Source organism: Rhinolophus sinicus, chromosome 4, assembly GCF_057876585.1.
Source record: "Rhinolophus sinicus isolate RSI-liver-muscle chromosome 4, RSI-T2T, whole genome shotgun sequence".
Classification (NCBI taxonomy): Eukaryota; Metazoa; Chordata; class Mammalia; order Chiroptera; family Rhinolophidae; genus Rhinolophus; species Rhinolophus sinicus.
In genome coordinates this window covers 27,218,933-27,238,433 of record NC_142504.1, presented here as the reverse complement: position 1 = coordinate 27,238,433, position 19,501 = coordinate 27,218,933, and positions in this window count along the sequence as shown.

The following is a 19,501-nucleotide window of genomic DNA, read 5'->3' as shown; positions in this document are numbered from 1 at the left end:
CATCTTTTTACTCTTAAAAATGCTTAGTGGTCATTTCTCAAATCTTTCACCATTTTTTGTCATTTTATTTTTGAAGCTTATCTTATCAGTCCATTATTATTCCTACAGCTCATGCTTCCTCAGCCACAGGACATTTTAATTTTCCACCACCCCAAATTTGTTCCTGCATTTATGTTGTTTTATTTTGTTGGAGTTTCTTCTTCTATTAAAATTCCACCAGTATTGAGATTATTCTTTATTGTTTTATTTTATGTTTGAAGTATTTCACACAAGCATAAAATACTACTCTGGTTGTCAAAACTGAAGCAGGAAAACCAGTTAGAAAGCTAAATATTTGAGTACTGTACATGAGAGGTATCTGATTCTTTGATATTAGCCAAGCTTGGCATTGAAATCAGACAAGTTATTAGATAACATTTTTATGGCTAATTTTACTGATGATAATTACCCAATTTAAAAATTAGATTTTTGCCTGAGCTTTTAGAATTAAATATGTATTTCTCATTTTTATTATTAAAAATGACAAATGTAGGCAACAGATTTAGGCAAACACTTGTTTTCACAGCATTCCTAAGTCATCACTTGATAAGATCGAGTCCACTTTATATTTTTAACATTGTTTCTAAGTTAAACAAATATATAAAGTTTGACTACTGAAAACATATGTAGAAAAAAATATAGTGATTTTTAACCAAATGCTTAAAAATAAGAGTGGTGGCATCTACTTTCTTCAACATTTCGGAACCATAAATAAAAGACTGTAAATCTGTGAGATCATTGAAGCCCAGGGAGTGAGTTTTAAGCTGCAATTTGTTTGACTATAGAAACTGTAGGTTTAAATATTTCAAATATTCCTCCAATAATTTGCAAAAGGAGTTGGGTTGACTTCTTGAGGACACCTTACACAAATACAGGCACTACAGTAATGAAATGAGCATTCTATCTCCGCTATAGCCAAGCTCTATTATTAAAGCCAGTAAAACTGAGGTTGTATTGAAGAATGTAAATAGCTATGCTTAGAATTTACAAAATTGCTTTCAAACTGCACTCCCTCTTTCTCCAAATTAACTCCTCTGATGGATTTTTTTCCCTAGTAGTCTTTTTCTGCTTCCTCAAACTATAACTAGACAGTGAAAATTGTCTCAGTGCATGCCTGAAGACATTATAAACTCCAGTCATACTTCTTTCTCCTTATTAAGAAAAGGCTTCCTCTGAATGATATAATCTCAATAACCTAATGACCAGAAAGTGATTTTGGAACACCATCATCACTATTCCTCTTTACTAGACTGTAACAGTAGCACAGGTACAAAATTATTCATATTCTGTCCTTTTAAAAATACCGGTAAAGCAGAAACACAGCTAGTGAATCCAGACCCCAAATGTGCCTAGTCATGCACATTTTGGAGAACAGAAAAAAATAATCCTTATTTGAATAAGTATTTTGTGTCTGAATGCAGTTATAAAACTAATAATCTATAAAGGTTGGTAAAATCAAAACCAGTATTTGTAGTCATATTGCAGCTCATTTCTAGATTCATGCTAAAGCGACATTTAAATGTTAGATAGTTGATATCTGCAATTTTGAGAGGAAATGCTGAATTGGTTTAAAATAGCTTCAAAGAGGTAGATATTCATGTGAGAATTAATTGGTATACACATACAGGAAAACTGCTGAAATTATTTACATTTATCTGTTTATAAACTCTCTTGGGTTTCATCCTAAACATTATTCAATGCTTAGTTATAATTGTGGGCATTTTTTTCATTAATCACAACTAAGATAGAAGTTTTGACAATAACAAATATGGAATGTATCTCACTTTCTCTGTGGAGTTGTGATGGGGAAAACAATGCAAAGTAAAGAAATAAAGCCAGTAAGTCACAATATAAAGAGAATAAGTCAGTGTGCCCGAAAGTTGGACAATTTCATCAATCCAAACTCATGAAGTCAGATTTGCTGTGTCCTAATCTGGGAAACAGACTTTACTAACCCTGAATGCTTAAGTTTTCGCTCTCAAAAATAACACCCTTTCGTCTGTCATTGCTGAGTGTCCCTCAACTGCTAATTCTTATTGAGTCTCACTCTGCACCAGACACAATGGGAACTGACTTTCATGTAATATATGTTATATATCTTCTACTAGAAGTCAGACTTTTCTTTTGATTTTGTACCCTCATCCTGGTATGTAGTGGAGTACTTTGCAATACATTATTAGGAAATAAAAATAAAGTGATAATAAATAAAAATTATAGTCTGACCAAATGAACTTTTAAAAATTTTCAAACTGATTTTTATCTTTCTCTTTTTAACAAACCATCAATGCATAGTATTTTATGTTTGAACAAAAGTGAACTAAACACAATAACCAGGATACATGCTCTTATAGACACATAGCTAAGGGAACAATAACAGGAAACCTTTGATAAAAATGACATAGAACACATAGGAGATAAATGTCACATATGTGACAACTAACTAGAATTAAACAAATACATAAAGCAAATAAATTATGCTTTATGAATTTAAAAATGAATACAATTAAAGCTTTAGAAGATAAAATGGAAGTAGTATTTCACAATATAAAGTGAAAATAAAATAAATTATAACTCAAGAATACAATAAAAGGAAGATAGTTGATAGAGAGATAGACACATAATTGCTATACATACATAACTTATATATCTTTATTGTGAATTATGTCTTTTAGTATTTAAAAGTCCTCATTATTTTAATAATTTTTGTATTGAATTTTACCTGACTGATTCCAAGATCAAAATCTGTGATTTCTTATTACTAATATTTTTGGTATATATTGTACTTTTATTTTTAGAATTTCTGAATCATTTGATTTATAGATTTTGTGATGTACGCTGGCTCTCCTGCACTTATCATTTCTCCTCATTTTCCTTCTTAGGTTCCTCCTTCTCCACTCAATTTCTAAATGTTGTAATATCTCAGGACTCAGTCCTGTTTCCCCTAATTTTCCCAATAAGCACTCTTCCCCAGGGATCACAATTATCAAACAGAATTGAAATCACAGTTAGAACATGTCATTCTCAAGCCCAGAATCCTTCTTTAAGATTCCATTGCACGTATTATAAAATCCAAATGCCTTACATGACCTAGAATATGCAAATGCTTTCATGCCTGCTTATCCCTCCATCCTCATCTCCTCTATTCCACTCACATCCCATCTCCCAGTGATCCAGCAACATTGCCTTGTGACTCCTGGGACACACCATGCTCCTTCTGACATCAGAGATTTCTAGTTGTTATTACCTATTCCTGGCATGCTCTTTCCATGGCTTCCCTGCAGCACATTTTACACTTCAGAACTGAGCTTAAAAATCACTTCATGAAGAAAGACTTCCCTACCGTACAATCAAAACTATTGCTTTAGCCTCCAATGTGGGATATGTATTTTATGTAATGGGAAGGACAAATAGATGATCCATTGGGATATAGGAAGAAAATATTAGATAACCCATTTGTATTTATTTTTATCTCTTTTAAAATATTTACTGTGTGTGTTTTATATTATTTATAATGATAAAATAATTATATACATATACAGAGGGTGCTAAAAATGTATATACATTTTAAGAAAGCAAAACTGTACTAAAATTGTAATATTCAATATATACTGATAACAAAAGATGAATACAAGTCACATTTGACTTCTGCAGTTACAACAGGTGCTCAAAGTGGTTACATCCAGACACTTCTTATTACAGCAAACTACTGCTTGACTTATTGCTGTGTGAGGACTCCTGGATCTTCCCTTGTGCACATCACACACACAGTACCATGCGTCTCAAACTTATCACGGATGTGTGTAATTATTAGGCGTGTTAGAGGTTCTGTTGCATACTCACACCTCCATTGTCATTGGACTTCCACAATGTTCTCCAATTTCAAATACCACTTCAAAATGGTCTGGCACTCCTCGAATGACAACTGTGCTTCTGCTGTTTCCTTTGACTGTCCTGCCTGTCATATAGTTACACTAGCATTTTTTTGATTAACACCATCTTTTGAGTGAACATCATGCGACACATTTCTACCATAATTCAATACAACTTTGAAAACTTATACATAGATAACATCTCTGAAAATGTGTGTACATGTTTTGGCACCCCCAGTATATATATATATATATATATATATATACACACACACACACACACACACATATATATATATTAGAGCTCTATATATATATATATATATATAGAGAGAGAGAGAGAGAGAGAGAGAGAGAGAGAGAGAGTTGACCCTTGTACAACATGGGTTTGAACTGCGCATGTCCACTTATATGCAGATGTTTTTGCAAAAATACTGTAAATGTATTTGCTCTTCTTAATGATTTCTTAATAACATTTTTTTTCTCTAGCTTACTTTATTGTAATAATACAGTATCTAATACATATAACATACAAAATATGTGTTAATTGACTGTTTATGTTATCTGTAAGGCTTCCAATCAATAATAGGCTATTGATAGTTAGTCTTAGAGGAGTCAAAGTTGTATGCAAATTTGTAGTGCATTGGGGGCTGGCACCTCTGAACCCCACAATGTTCACGGGTCAACTGTATATATGTGTGTGTGTGTGTGTGTGTGTGTGTGTATCACAATGAGATGAGATAAATCTGATAAATAATTTACGCATAATGGGAAAGAAACTGTTGAAATTTTTCATAAACAGCCCAAAAAGAGACTAATTTTTAGAAATCTGCTAAATATCTCCCTTCTCCAAAGTCCCTCCTGGCCATGTTGCCATCGTGTGTGTGTGTGTGTGTGTGTGTGTGTGTGTGTGTGTGTGTGTGTTTCCCAAATATATATGTATATATCTAAAATATCTAAATATATGTACATATATAGATATATTTTAAACTCATATTTTCCTTCCTGACCTGAACAATAAATTATCTTATGTATCATCCAGTCTCAATGGCTTGTCTCAATCTCACTGAATTCTGCTCCCCTACCCCATTAACTTCCAGTCCTATGCAGAGTAATTTACTCCATTTTAACATCTAATCCCAGACTTGCACATCTAAATCACCAAAGTGATTAGACTAAATAAGCCTTCAGATTGTTAGGGCATCCTCCTGAGAGTATGGAGTGGCCATTATAAATAATGCACTTGGTTCTCTCTTGTCTCTTCTCTTTCTCCCTCTGCCCAGTTTCCTGAGTATGCAACTTGGGCAGTCAGACAGAACTCTGTGCTTAGAAGGGTTCCATACTTGCTTTAATACTCTGCTGTTGTCTTCTTGAAATTCTGAATAGCTTCCTACTTTTTTATTTTGCACTGGGCTCTGCAACATATTTTGCCTATTCTGCTTCCTCTGGTCTCTCTCTCTCTCTCTCTCTCTCTCTCTCTCTCTCTCTCTCTTTCTCTCTCTCCCTCTCTCTCTTTCTCTTTCTCTCACACACACATATACACACACGAAGGGTTTAACAGACTGAAAACTCAAAGGTGTAAGCCTGTAAAACTGAAAAAAATAGTGTTACACAAAAAGAAGTGCACACATTGTACAGAACAGTATTTTATGAGGAGGTAATGAAATGTGTATTCAAACTTAATCATGTAGTTTCAGATCCAAGTAAAGTTTGATATTTGAAATATGGGATTTTAAAAAGAACAATAGAACCAAAAATGTTTAGCAAATGCAGAAATCTTAATATGTCAATGTTGTATGTGTTACAGAGCCAAGCTGTGTCAATACTTAAGATTCTGATTAATTAATAAATAAATGTTCAAAGAGCTTGAGTTCCTTTACTAAATGAAAAAATTAGTATTGATTTTATGTCTGACATTTAAAATTATTTCTTCTTCCTCCACCACTTGTAATTCCATACCATCCCAAGTTTCATGTGAACTAATTCTCTGTGGAAACAAAGTAATGCTATAAAGTATGCAAATTTTACAGAGTCTGAGTCATCTTTTATTGTGCGTGATTTCCAGCTAGTCTTTCATTTTCACAGTGTTGCTAAGAGCTTTTTTTATCTAATTGCATAGGGACTGATTTGTTTTGCAACCTGTCTAAAGTTGGGCTTTGTTCTCCCGCTCTGGACACAATTCTGGCATTGTTTTCCTGCTTCCATTGTTTCACAGAGCGCATTTCATCATAAGCATTTTGTGATTCAATTATTCTTCCCCCATCTCTCCTATATGTAAGTGATATTAATTACCCTTTGGCTATAAATATATACTTTTAACAGCTGCTTTGGAACATTCATTGCAAAAGACAGAAACAGAACCCAAACATCTATGTTACTAAATCTTAAATATTAAAATAGTCATACTCAATTAAATGACAACAGTAAGCAAAATGGAAATACAGAACTGATAGGATATTTAGATAGATAGAAATGAGCAGGACAAGTAGAGACCTAGCCCAGTTAGAAAGCCACTTGCCGGACCTCCTACTTGGGTCAAGACCCCTTGCAGTTGCCCTCACTGAGGGCACCTTACTCACTGGGCAGGATTCCAGGCTTATACATACCCCTCAATCAAAGAGATGTATTGTTAGGAGCCAGAGAAGGAAGGAAGACATCCTGCTTATCAGAACACTCATCCTGCTTATCAGGACCATGTTAGTGAGCTTCTCAAACAAATACTGAAAAGAAAATTTACAGAAACTACCTTGAGAACCAAAAGGCAAGACTGGGCACCTCAGCAGGAGAAGAAAAATAAAGAGAAGGGAGAGTGGGAGGCAGTTCTACCTATAGAAATAAAAGCTTCCACACAATGTAAGGAGACGCCTTTCACCCAATTGGGATTGGTCGGCTCCACATCTTGGAGTGTATCTGCCTTTACTAAAAAACATCTTACTACCCTATCCCTGCACAAAACGCTATCTCTTGACTGAATTCTTTCCCTCGAGAAGACAAGAGCTGAAGAACAAAATCATCACTACCCCGTAACAGAAAATACGTGTTTCAGAAGCACCAGGATAATTGTAGCTGACATCTCATCACATTTCATAAATTTATATCATAATTTATTTAAAATAATTGTGAGAAATGTCTACCTCTTTTGGCAATTTACATAATATTCTGTACTTATATGCATGTAGGCTGTGGATTATCTTATCCCCAGAAATGTAAAGCACGGGATCTAAGTAAAGTGACTATATGTCATATTAGGAATGATACACACTGCAGGATAAAATGAAAATCATTTAATCATATTTCCTGAAGGTCTTTATCCCTTTTAGAAATCATAATGTACTAAGGCTCTCATGGCATGAAAATAGAAAAGAGAAAGTAAATCTACTGAAAAAAATTAAAGAAAAGAACTGATAGATGCAGCCATAGTCTCAATGTAGTTATTCATAAATAAGACAAATGAATGAAGAGAAAGTAAGAGCTTCATTCCATCTTTGAAAGTTAAGTTACATACATGCCACTTGAAATTCTCACCCTGAGAAAATTATTATTGTAATAATAATTATTTAAAAAAATAATAAAATTTTGGAAAAGTGAATAAGTGAAATAGGAGAAAAATTATCTAATTGGTTAGAACAAATCAACTTTTTAAGGTATGGTATTCTACATAGCTATTTGCCACAAATTGGCAGCCCACCATGCCCTTCAGGGCTTTTTTCGATGATAAAAAAAAAAGAAAACACGAGCTATGGATCCTGAAAAGAAAATAGGTCTCAGTGTGCTAAGGAAACAATGATTGGAGTTCAAGGGTATTGAAACAGTAAAAACTTGAAGGAACAGAATCTCCAGGGTGAAAGAGACCTCTGAGAAACGGGCATGGTATTCTGCAGAAATTTTCCCTGAGGCATAAGCTGAGGGATAAAATTTGAAGAACACAATTCTAAGAAAGCAAGCAGAGAGCAGCTGCTAAGATACTCAAATTTTAAGCAGATATTGTGGCAGTCTTGTGGTGCTGGGGAGATGAAAATTGGAGTTTAGGACCACTACAGAAGAGGCCCTTACAAAAACCTCAGGTGGTGAGTTGAGACACCTGAAGGGTCAACACCCATGCCGCAGAAGCTCTCAGTAGTAGATCACCCTCCACTGAAATAAGATGATCTGCACACTTAACTGGCCCATAAGAAGAATGGGCCAGTTATCCAGAGGCCAACACATTTTGATTTACAACATCTGGCATTCAGTCAAAAACGAGGAGACATGCTAGAAAACAGGACCAAATGATCGAGAAACCTAAGAGTAAAATAGCAAAGTGAACCAACAGAAATTCCAGATATCTGAGTTTTCAGAAATAGATTTTAAAATAACTGTGTTTAATATCTTCCAAAAATAAATGCAAAGATGAAATACTTTCACCAGAGAATTGAAATTTAATTTTAAAATGAAGTAGAAATCAGAGGACTTATAAAATATGGAAATTAAGATATAGATGAATTTAACAGCAGAATAACCACAGTAGGATAAAGAAAATGTATACCTGTAGAATTGTATATATATACACACACAAAGTATATAGTTGAAGCAAGCAAAAAGAGAGAGAGAGAGAGAGAGAGAGAGAGAGAGAGAGAGAGAGAGAGAGAGAGAAAGAGACAGAGAGAGAGAGAGAGAGAGAGAGAGTTGGAAAAGAAAATAAGAGCTATGTGGAACATGATGAAAAAGTCTGCCATATCTGAAACTGGATTCCAAGAAGAAGAGATAGAGAAATAGAAGAAATATGAGAAAACACACTGGCTGAGAATTTCCCCAAACTTTTGAAAAACATCAAGCCATTTGAGATGTTCAGGAAGCTCTATGAATCACAGCCTGGCTAAATACTAAATAACACTGAAGCACATCATATAAAACTGCTTAAAACTAAGACGAAAAGAAAATCTTTAAAACATGCAAATTAAACAGACACTGTTATAGTTTCAAAGGAGTGAAAATAAGATTGAGAGCTGACTTTTGAAACAAAACAATGGGAGACTGAAACCATTTACAGTGCTGAAAGAAAATAACTGAATCTATACTTAGGAAGAATATATTCTTCAAAATGAGGGCTAAATAAAAGCCTTTTGGACAAACAAATACTCAGAGAAGTTGAGGCCATAGCACTTGTCTTAAGTGAAATACCAAAGATAATTCTCCAAACAGAAAGAAAATAACTACTGATTAAAGAATAAAAAAGACTGAAGAATAAAAAGTGCTGGAAAGGGGAAATATTGACTGTATCAAAACAAATACTAAATGCTAAAATAATAATAATAATATATGCAGACCGAAATATATGTAGAATTAATATTCATGGTATCAATAGTGCAAAAGTTAGGAGAGGATTTTTAAAGTACTTTCATTGATCAGAAAATGTAAAAGTAATAAACATATATGCTAATTGAAGGATATATACTGTAATATATAGGGTATGCATTGAAAGCATTAAAAGAATAAAAAAATATTGTTTAAAAAACCTAATTATTATTATGTAATATTAAGCAACAAATATTAAGCGACAAAGAATAAATGGGATGCAGAAAATAAGTGGTAAGATGACATAAACCCAAACATGTAAGTAACTGTCATTTATATTAACTATTAGAATTCATAGACAAAGAAAAATGTTAGGCTAAAAAAATAAAAATGCTACTATTTCTTATTAAAAGAACATAAATATATAAACATACATATATATATGAATAAATACAGACAGGGCAAACAATAAGAAAAATAATACAAAATATAAAAAGAGGAATTTTGTAATAATGAAGTCAATTAATAGCATTACATTTTTATGCACCTAAAATCATATCAAAATAAATAAAATAAAATAAATTATGAAATAAAGTGAAATCCACATATGCAAACTAGTAACATTTCTTTCAATAACTTATGTAAATAGGGGTAAAAAAAGAATAAGCAGAAACACCAAAAACTAGACCTGACATTTATAGTAAACTATACCCAACAGCTGCAGATGGCCATTCTTTTTAAGTGCATAGGTAACACCCAAATCAATCATATATTTGGCCATACCGTAGTGCTCAATAAAGTTACAAGGATTAAAAATATACAAAGAATATTCTTTGATCAGAGTAGTATTAATCAAGAAACTAATATTAAAAGTAACTTTAGGAATCTTGAATATTTGCAATTCAAACATACAACTTCAAAGAACCAGTGGAACTAAAGAAAAATCACAATGGCAATTAGAAATATTTTGAACTGAATAACACTGAATATCTGACATACAAAACTGGTGAGATGCAGTCAAATCTATACTTGGAGAGTACAGAAAAGCTGCGCCCTAAACATATACAATGAGGCGGGGGGGACACTGAAAATTCATGATCTTAGCATCTATCTCAAGGAGAAACAAACCAAACAGAGTGAATTAAGCCCTTAAAATGTAGAAAGAGGAAAATAATGAAACAGAAAATAGAGAAAAATCAAAACAACCCAAAGAACAATAATATTGATAAATCCTTTGCAAGACAGTGAGAGAGACAGAGGCAGAGAGAGAGAAAGCGAAAAGGAGGAGGAGGAGATGGAGGAAGTTTTATTAGGTAGTTTCCTCGCAGGTGTGTGTTGAACACTATCCAGCTAGTATAGTAGGATGCTCTCATCTCTCCAGACTGCTCTCTTTGTGCAACTCTCTCCTATCTTGTAATATTTCCTGAAAACTCCACCTGCTTTCGTCTCCACAGATGCTCAGTTCCTCCCAATTACAGGAATCCTTATCTAAACATTCTGTCAAGGGGCAATCCCAGGGTCTCACTTCATTTGTTCCCTTATCTCCTCAAAATCATGGCCTAATGTCCAGTATCACAAATACTGTTGTTTTCCTTATAATTTCTCCTTTCTTGGCTTTTGGGGAAGGAGGTGTAATCCAGTACCTGTAATTCTATTAGGCTGTAAGCAAAAATATTTTAAAATTCTTTAAAACCAATTACAGTCATTTTAAAAGGAAAAATACCAAAATGCATACATTAACTTCTAGTTAATAGAATCAAAATCATGTTTAACAGTGAAAAAAAAAAATTCAAGTTATAGAGAAAAACAAAATCACCCTATTACTACTCTCTTAAGAAATTATGTTTTCCTATCAAGGCAGCTGTGGAAAACATCTGTGTATTTATCTACCCAAGATTTTCAGTTGTGTAGTATCTTAGTTTTGTAACACAGTTATTGTAACACCTGGTTAATTCCCTGACCCCTTTGAAGGCAGATCTGTATAATCAGTAACTGTGTCTGGAAGGTAGTTCTCGTGTGATGAGCTACTTACCAGGCACAAGCAATGAAATGCCTTCCTAATGGACATAGGTAGAGGTGACAATGCCCTTTATGAAAGAAAATGTCCACTGTTCTCTGCATCGCAGGAAAAGTCCAATTATATTTGCTTGGAATAAATTCTGTTTGCTGACCTGATATGTGATAGAGTTATGGGACCATGTTTTCTTTTCGATAGTCTCATAGTTGGTAATAGTGATTCTGCTGTTAAAGTTTGGATTCTTCAGGCTATCCCTATTTTAAGGGATTATGTAATTATGGAAAAAAAAGGATAGTCGAAATTGTTATTCTACTATTCTGACAGAACATCAACTATTCCTGCGGTCTTTCTGTAAACAATGGTGATGGTAATGCAGACCTGTTTTATCAGAGTTAACTAAAAAGAAAAACTATAAAGAAACTAAATTTATAAGTAAAATATCAAAAACAAGAAGATATGATTACGATATTTATAGAAAATAAATCTCAATTAATTGATACTCCAAATTCTTTGTGAGTTTTGCTGTGAAAAATCAAGCTAAGTTTTATTCTTCCACATGTCCTTTCGTTCATATAACATATTTTGACAAATATAGTCTTTCTTTAATGATTTTGTTCAATTGGCTTCTCCCAAAAGCAGAGCCTGAGACTAGGATTTGAGTATGAGTAGTTTATTTAAGAGATGATTCCAAGACTCACTAGGAGGAAAATGGAAAAGTGAGACAGAAAAAGGAAGAAAATCAGTATAAGGTGCATAAATGAGCAGATATCTAATGCAAGCAACTGGGGATGGTTCTTCTGGAGACTTCTAAAACTTGGTAATACAACAAAGTTCTGAGGGTACTTCAGTTTGGAGGGGAGCACTGTAACATTTCCTGCAACGATTGAGGATGATTTTATTACTTACTTTCTTTATTCTTAGCAATAACAATTACCCAATAAATCAATTCATTTAGAAACTTCAGGAAGGTTAATTCTCTATTGGACACAGACCATACGTTGAAAGTGTCCATATTTTTAGGACTATATGTGCTGGTGAAAGGGGGTTGCATGAGTACATTTCTTATTTTGAGTTTTTAGATAGACCGTCTTAGGAAAGTGGCAAAACTTAGTGATTTTCGGGTTCTAATAACTTGACATTTGTTTTAAAAGCACTTTGATTGCATTGTACTTGATATTCTAAACATTAATCCCAAAATTGCCAAGTGAAAATTGCTTTTTCATTTGTGATAAAACTGTGAAGAACCATTGTCCTCTATATAATGTTCTACAAGGAAGGATTTTACCATATGGCCAGAAATAAAATGCATCCCTTTGGTCATTAATATATGCATTCCTTTCTATTATATTGCTTTATTTTGAGTCCTGACCTCCAGAATGCTAAGAATCAAATTTTATTCTTCAATTATGGCAACAATATCAATCCCAGCAGTTGTATGTTTATTTCCTCCATCATTCTCTTTTTTTTGTTTCCAAAAAAGTTAAAATTTGAAGTGCTTTAAATAACTTAACAGTGATATTCCAACATTTACATAGAGTGTTTTGTGACATAAGCTCGAGGGGAATGTTTCTAAGCCAAATACTCTCTGTGTAACAGGAAACAAGACATTTCCTACAAGTGAGTTCTTGTCAGTCTTCTCTATCTGAGAATAGTGAAACAGTGTCATTGGTTATTTTCATCCTAGAACTAAAGGTTCAAGATAGAAATGGTACCCACAAAGCAGGAGCCAGGAGAGGATGAATGTCCTTCTCAGATTTGGTCTTCATGTACCTCATAAAGATGTACCCAGTGACTTGACAATCTCCATTCTTTCTCCCAAGGAGTACATAATTGAGGGAAAAAATAACTAGCAATACTTTCTTACAGCAAATTTTAGGGGAAATTTTTCTGACTCTTGGTAGCTACCATGTTGGTGAAATCAATTGTGTACCTTCTTCCCAAACCATTATGGCAAAATTGCTTATAGAGCCAGGACACAGACGCCTTCCAACCCACTCACTAAGCAATGGGTGAAGTCAGATTCAAGGCCAGGATTTGTGATTTCCACCAGAGACACAGAAACCAGGATAACAGAGAATGAAAACACTGTGCTCAGGAACACTGACTGCTTGAGGCAGGTGGTCCTGACACTGAGAGAAACACAGGACTCTCCAGGTACCCTTAATCACAGTTAGCCTCATCTAAGAGTTGTTTGCATGTAAGTTCACCTATATCACTTAATTATGGGCCCCTACTGGGCAGGCTCCACATCTTACTCAGCTGAATAACATCCATTATGCATTTTGTCTTAAATATAGTAACTTGGTACCCTGAAGGTTGAACTCAATTGTGCCGAAGCAATGGTCAAGTAAAACAGCCTTCACAGATGTAAAAGAAATATTGCAAATTGCAGCTGTGTACATGACTTCAGTAAAACATGCTTACTTCTTCTAAAAGAAAGAATACAAAAAGACTCTTAAACTGTTACTGTAATTATTTCACCAGGAAATGGATAACCCAAAAGAGTCTGTTTATGACTAGGCTGAGAAATTTTGTGTATCAAATTAAGTCATTTTTTTAAAATGAGATCATTACTTCAGGCAAATATGTAACTGTCAGCATATTATTTTTAGAAGTTTCAATTCCTGACATTTCAACTTAAGCAAACAAAAAAGAAATACTGAATTAACTTGTGCTAAATATTCACCATTTCTTCACACTCACATGTTTAATCACAAATACTCTGATTTACACTCTTTCACATCTATTTTTTCTCTTAAATAATGGAGCTTTCCTGTATAAGATCAAAGTAAAAACACTGTAGATTGGTCTACCACTTAAGAGCTCTAGCAAGTGTTTTGAAGAATTAAATATGAAAAATACGGAAATCAAAGAATTACAGAACAAATAGTATAAGGCTAAAATACAGTCAACCACTTCATATTGTTGACAGTCTTGTTATGTTTCCTTGCTGAATAAGAACCTGGGGTTTTATCTCAATGGTTGTATGTCATGATAAACATCACATTCCTAGTAAACATTTCTTCAGTTGTAGAACAAGGGAGGTAGACTAGAATGACATTTTAAGTGGCTTTAGAACTGATATTCTAAGCTTTCAATGTAGCCCGCTGACATTAAAAATTAAATCTCAATATAATTATAATGTGTGCTTGTTTCTGAGGATGTTGAAATAACCTGGCTCAGGGAAAACAAAAAAGCAAATCTAACATGTGTAGAGGATATACAAGCATTAAAAAAAATTGAGGTATAATGGATGTATAATGTTATATTAATTTCAGGTGTACAACACAATAGTTTGATATTTGTTTACACTGCACAATGATCACCACCATAAGACTAGTTAACATCCATCACCGTACATAGTTACAAAATTTTGTTTTCTTGTGGTGAGAACTTTTAAGATTTACTCTTTTAGCAACTTTCAAATGTGTAATAGAGTAGCATAAACAGGCATTAAAATAAGGAATGTAAAATGATTTTTGAAATGTGAAGAAGTATGTGTTCACCTGACAAACTTGATTTTCCAATCTCACAGTCAATATTATGTTTAAGATTCAATTTATTGAGAAAGAGATATTTAAAGTTGAAATAAACTGAAGAATGTTATTTAAAATAGGAAAATAAATGTAAGGAGGTCCTTCTTCATGCCCCAGGCTAATCCCTGCATGCTGCTCCAAAGCCCATCCTCCCCTCTGGCCTCCAGGCATTGCTCTGTGAGTCATTCCTGTTCTCCACCTTCAATCACTTCCTTTCTACTGAATTATTTCCCCATTCCCTATTAAGCCTCTCCTACCTTTTAACCTCCTCCATCAACCCTTAAATTTTTTTTTAAAAATGGACTTGCACATTGCCCTCCCAGGGTTTACCATCTAATGGGGACATAAACAGCCAAATAATCACATCAATCAGTATATAATGAAAATCTATCTAATTGCCAAATCTATGAAACTATTTTCAGTACAGTTCTACTTTATCAGTAGAATTGGTATCGTTGACTACTTCCTTCTTCTAAAACTTCCCCCTTCTCTTTCTTTCTGGGATAGTCCTTACCACGTCCTTGGCCTATTTCTCTACCATCTTTGTAAGTATGTTTTAATGGTATGTTTTAATACCTTCAAAGCAGATGATTTTCCCATGGCTGTGCTTTTTTCATTCCATCTTGTATCATTTTCCAGTCCTGTTATCTATTTCAAAGCTACATATAACTTTCCAGATGATAAATCCATTGGTTTTCATTTCAGAGTATGTCCTAATTGACTTATGCCTCCCTTGCTTTATTGAATTACTTCTCCCATCAACCACCCTTTCTCCAACTATCTGTCCATTCTCTCCTCTTCAGTGATATCCATGTCTCATAGCTGTCCTCCATCTTTCTGATTATCATTACTTATTTTTTCTTATTCCATCTTTGTTGCTTCTTCTCCATTTTTCTCTTAAGTTCCCAGGACTCTATTTTCAGTCTTCCTTCCATCTCACTTTATTCACTGTCTCTAGATAACTCCTTTCTTTCCTATAGTTTTAGCCATAAACTTATGAATTGCAAATCTTTAGAGATAACCCAGGCCAATTCCTGGAACTACAGAGAGATATTTCTACTTGGGAACTAGACATTATATCACACCACAGACTTAATTGTTCCAGGATAGACCTCATCATGCTATGGCATCATGGGGATACTATTGTATAGTAAAGACTTCACTGTGTTGGGGTCACTGGTTTGCCTGACTCTCTCAACATAGACTATGAGATCTTTAAAGGCCGCAACTTTGTGTCTCCATCTCTTCAAAATCTAACATATAACCTGGCTTTTAGTCAGTGCTCAGTAATATGTCACGATGTAATGAACAACATAAGTCCATTAAAGTCACATCTTTACTTCTGGCATGTGAAGCCATATTTTACTGGAGGTATGTTTGAGGAGTGAATTAGAAAAATTAATCTATAGAGATAAAAATTATACTTTCTTTTATCATCCTTCTGTTATTGTCAAGTTGACATAAGCTGGTTAAAGTATTCTGAGTGTATTAGTTTCTGGTGTGGAATAAGCACTATAGTCTCTTAGTTTTTAATTGAATGGAGCAAAGTCCCTAGCAGAGCATGACTTTCCTTTCTAATTACATTTTATGTTTCTGCAACAAAGACAAAATAAGGGGTGTTTCCCCCCGCCCTTGGTCTTCCACATGGGAGTCGTGGGCAACTAACGCTCCCTCTTCACCACAGAATCCCAAGGACTTCTGAATTCAGATAGGGTGACACTCAGAGAAAAAATAAGACCTTTTTGAGATTTACATTAAAAAAGAAATGTATCAACATATTTTCCTTGGAAAAATATAAATAAAAATATTGTAGATTCTTTGGGAAAAGATATAGAATAAAGCAAGTGAGACCAAAGCGTGAATCTTAAAACCTTAATAGCAACTGATTAAGATAGGCTTTGATCTCTCTTCTCTCCTCTCTCTCTCTCTCTCTCTCTCTCTCTCTCTCTCTCTCTCTCTGTTTTCTTTTTCTCTCAACAGTTCAATATAGAGATTAGCAATAAGGACTGTCTTTAATTTTACAAAAACACTTCAAAATGTTCTGAAAAACTTATAGCTTCATTCTTTTATGAACAATGAATAACACAACTTGCTCTAAAAACACTTAACAAGAGCTCACTAAGCAGCTTAGGATTCAAGCATAAAACGTGTTCAATCCTTCTTAATGAGAAAGGGAAGGAAACACTGGTGGTGGCAAAGAATGAAAAACTTAATACTAAATGACAATAAGAAGTTATAAGAAAAAAAACAAGAGCAATGTATAAAATAAGATCTTAGAATGGTTTGAAAAGAAATGAAGCAGTTAATTTATTTTACCTACGTCGAAAGGTTATTTTCATTCCATCCTTGCTTCCCTTGCTGACAGAACATAATTCTATTACACCTTAGCAACATCGATGCTACTTGCGATTGACATAAAATCCATACCCATTGGAACTCTGTGAGCACCAGACACAAGCTTCTGTGGACAATGTCTTAAAATATGTGTAGGAAATGATGACTCTAACACCAAGGGGCTGCTAACTGCTTTCAACAGGCATTGATCTCACCGGCGGTTTTCAATGTGCTATTTTGGATGATTGAAATATTTATGTGCCCTGTTACAAATCATTTCTCCACTGGGGATATAACACTTTTTGATAAATTATTGTTCTATTTTTTTCCAGCTTATGTTATCTTCAAAGAACCATTGTTGAAACGGAGTTGTTTTTTCAGTATCAATCAAATCAGGATATACAAAATTAGCTTAGGATAAAATGCCTTGAAAAGACACGTATTTTCTCAAGCTGTGCAGAATTCTACGATGCAATCAACAGAAAGACAACAATACTTTCCACTTACAGACTACTCTTTACCAAAGGCTTTCAGAGTATTTCTAAAACACCATCATTAAGCCATATCTACAGATATTGATGTAAATACATACAAAAATTGTAAAGCAAGTCAAGAGGTTGAAAAATATCAGTAAATCCTCCAAAAACTATATCTCTTATGCTCAACTTCATTAATTACAGTAGAGCTTTCACTCTCTCGAGCTCCATAGAAATTTTCAAAGCTCTACTACTTACATTTTGGTTGCCTAAGGAAGTTCACAGTATAATTAAAGAGTGACAATTGCCTGAGCATACAAAGAATGAAATGAAGAAGAAAAAGGAAGTACTGAGGTATGAATACGGCAAGCTGTAACAGTGCAGAGCAGAAGAGAGAGCAGATGGCTCTAGTTTGTGGACATCTGTTGAAAACTGGATACGTATTAGAAGGCAGTGAATTATGGGATGGCTTAAAGCTTCAACCTGGAAGATTATTCTAGCAGACATGCTTAGAATGACTTAGAACAGTTGAAGGTTAAACAAGAATATCATCATCGTCATCTCATCATCATCATCATTAGAGTTTTTTATACTCTTTAAGACATTTTTATATATGATGTTTCACTTCCTCCTTTCAACATCTTCATTTTGCTTGTTAAAAAATTGAAACAGGGTTTAATGTCCCACTCAAGCACAAATTAGAGTGTCAAGGACAGGATTAGTTCAAATATCCTCTTCCTTAGACCTATATTTTTTAAGACTGCCAGAGCAGATAAAATTATTTTTGAGTCAAAATCAATTTAAAGATGACTAAAGAAATTATTTTGGAAGTACACATAGTTGGTTAGGACTTTGCTAAACATATGGTTATACAAAGAATCCCAATAAATCACTAATACAGCTAGGTTAATTAACTTCAAGTTGCTTCCATAGAGTTTTAAAATGCAAGGTGTTACTATTCTTATCGTTTTACATAAGAAATATATGAAAATATCTAAGTATTAAACAGAATATGTTTTGTACTTCAAAATTTTGCTCATGACTCATATCTCCTACCATATACCAAAAAACAGATGATAGATAGGCATAACTGTAAAACCACAACTACAGTAGTCTCCCCTTATTCATGGTTTTACTTTCTGCAGTTTCATTTACCTATGGTCAACCATGGTCTGAAAATATTAAACGGAAAATTCCAGAAATATACAATTTGTAAGTCTTGATTTTTGAGCCATTCTGAGTAGCATGATGAAATCTTGTGCCATCTGCTCAGTCCCACCTAGGACGTGAATCACCAGCATATCCATGCTGTATATGCTGTTAAGTGACCCAAACATTTTGTCACTTAAACAAGATGATCACTTAGTAGCCATTTTGGTTATTAGATAGGCTGACAAGGTATCACAGAGCTTGTTTTAAAGTAACCCTTGTTTTACTTAATAATGTCCCCAAAGCATCAGAGTCATGAATCTGGGAATTTGTATATGCCAAAGAAAAGCCATAAAGTGCTTGCATCAAATGAAAAGGTATGTATATAGCTATGAAAAAAAACATATATGTATAGGTATAGGATTCATCACTATTCACAGTTTCAGGCATAGATTGGGGGTCTTGGGATATATCACCCATGGATAAGGGGAGATTGCTCTATAAAGCTTTTCAAAGAAAAATTTTTTTAAAACATTGTAACTTTTTCAGGCAAAAATTTCTGGGAAAAAACATAAAAAACACAAATCATAAAAATAATAATTGGACCTCATCAGTATTAAAATTTTCACTCTTCAAAAGATATTTATATGAAAAGAAAAATCCAGATTGGAAGAAAATATATGCAAAACATGACAATGACTAGTAATGAGAATATATATTTAAAAAACTCTCAAAGTTCAAAAACAAAAAAAAATCCAATAAAATATCGGCAAAAATTTGAACATTTTACCAAACAAGACAAATGAA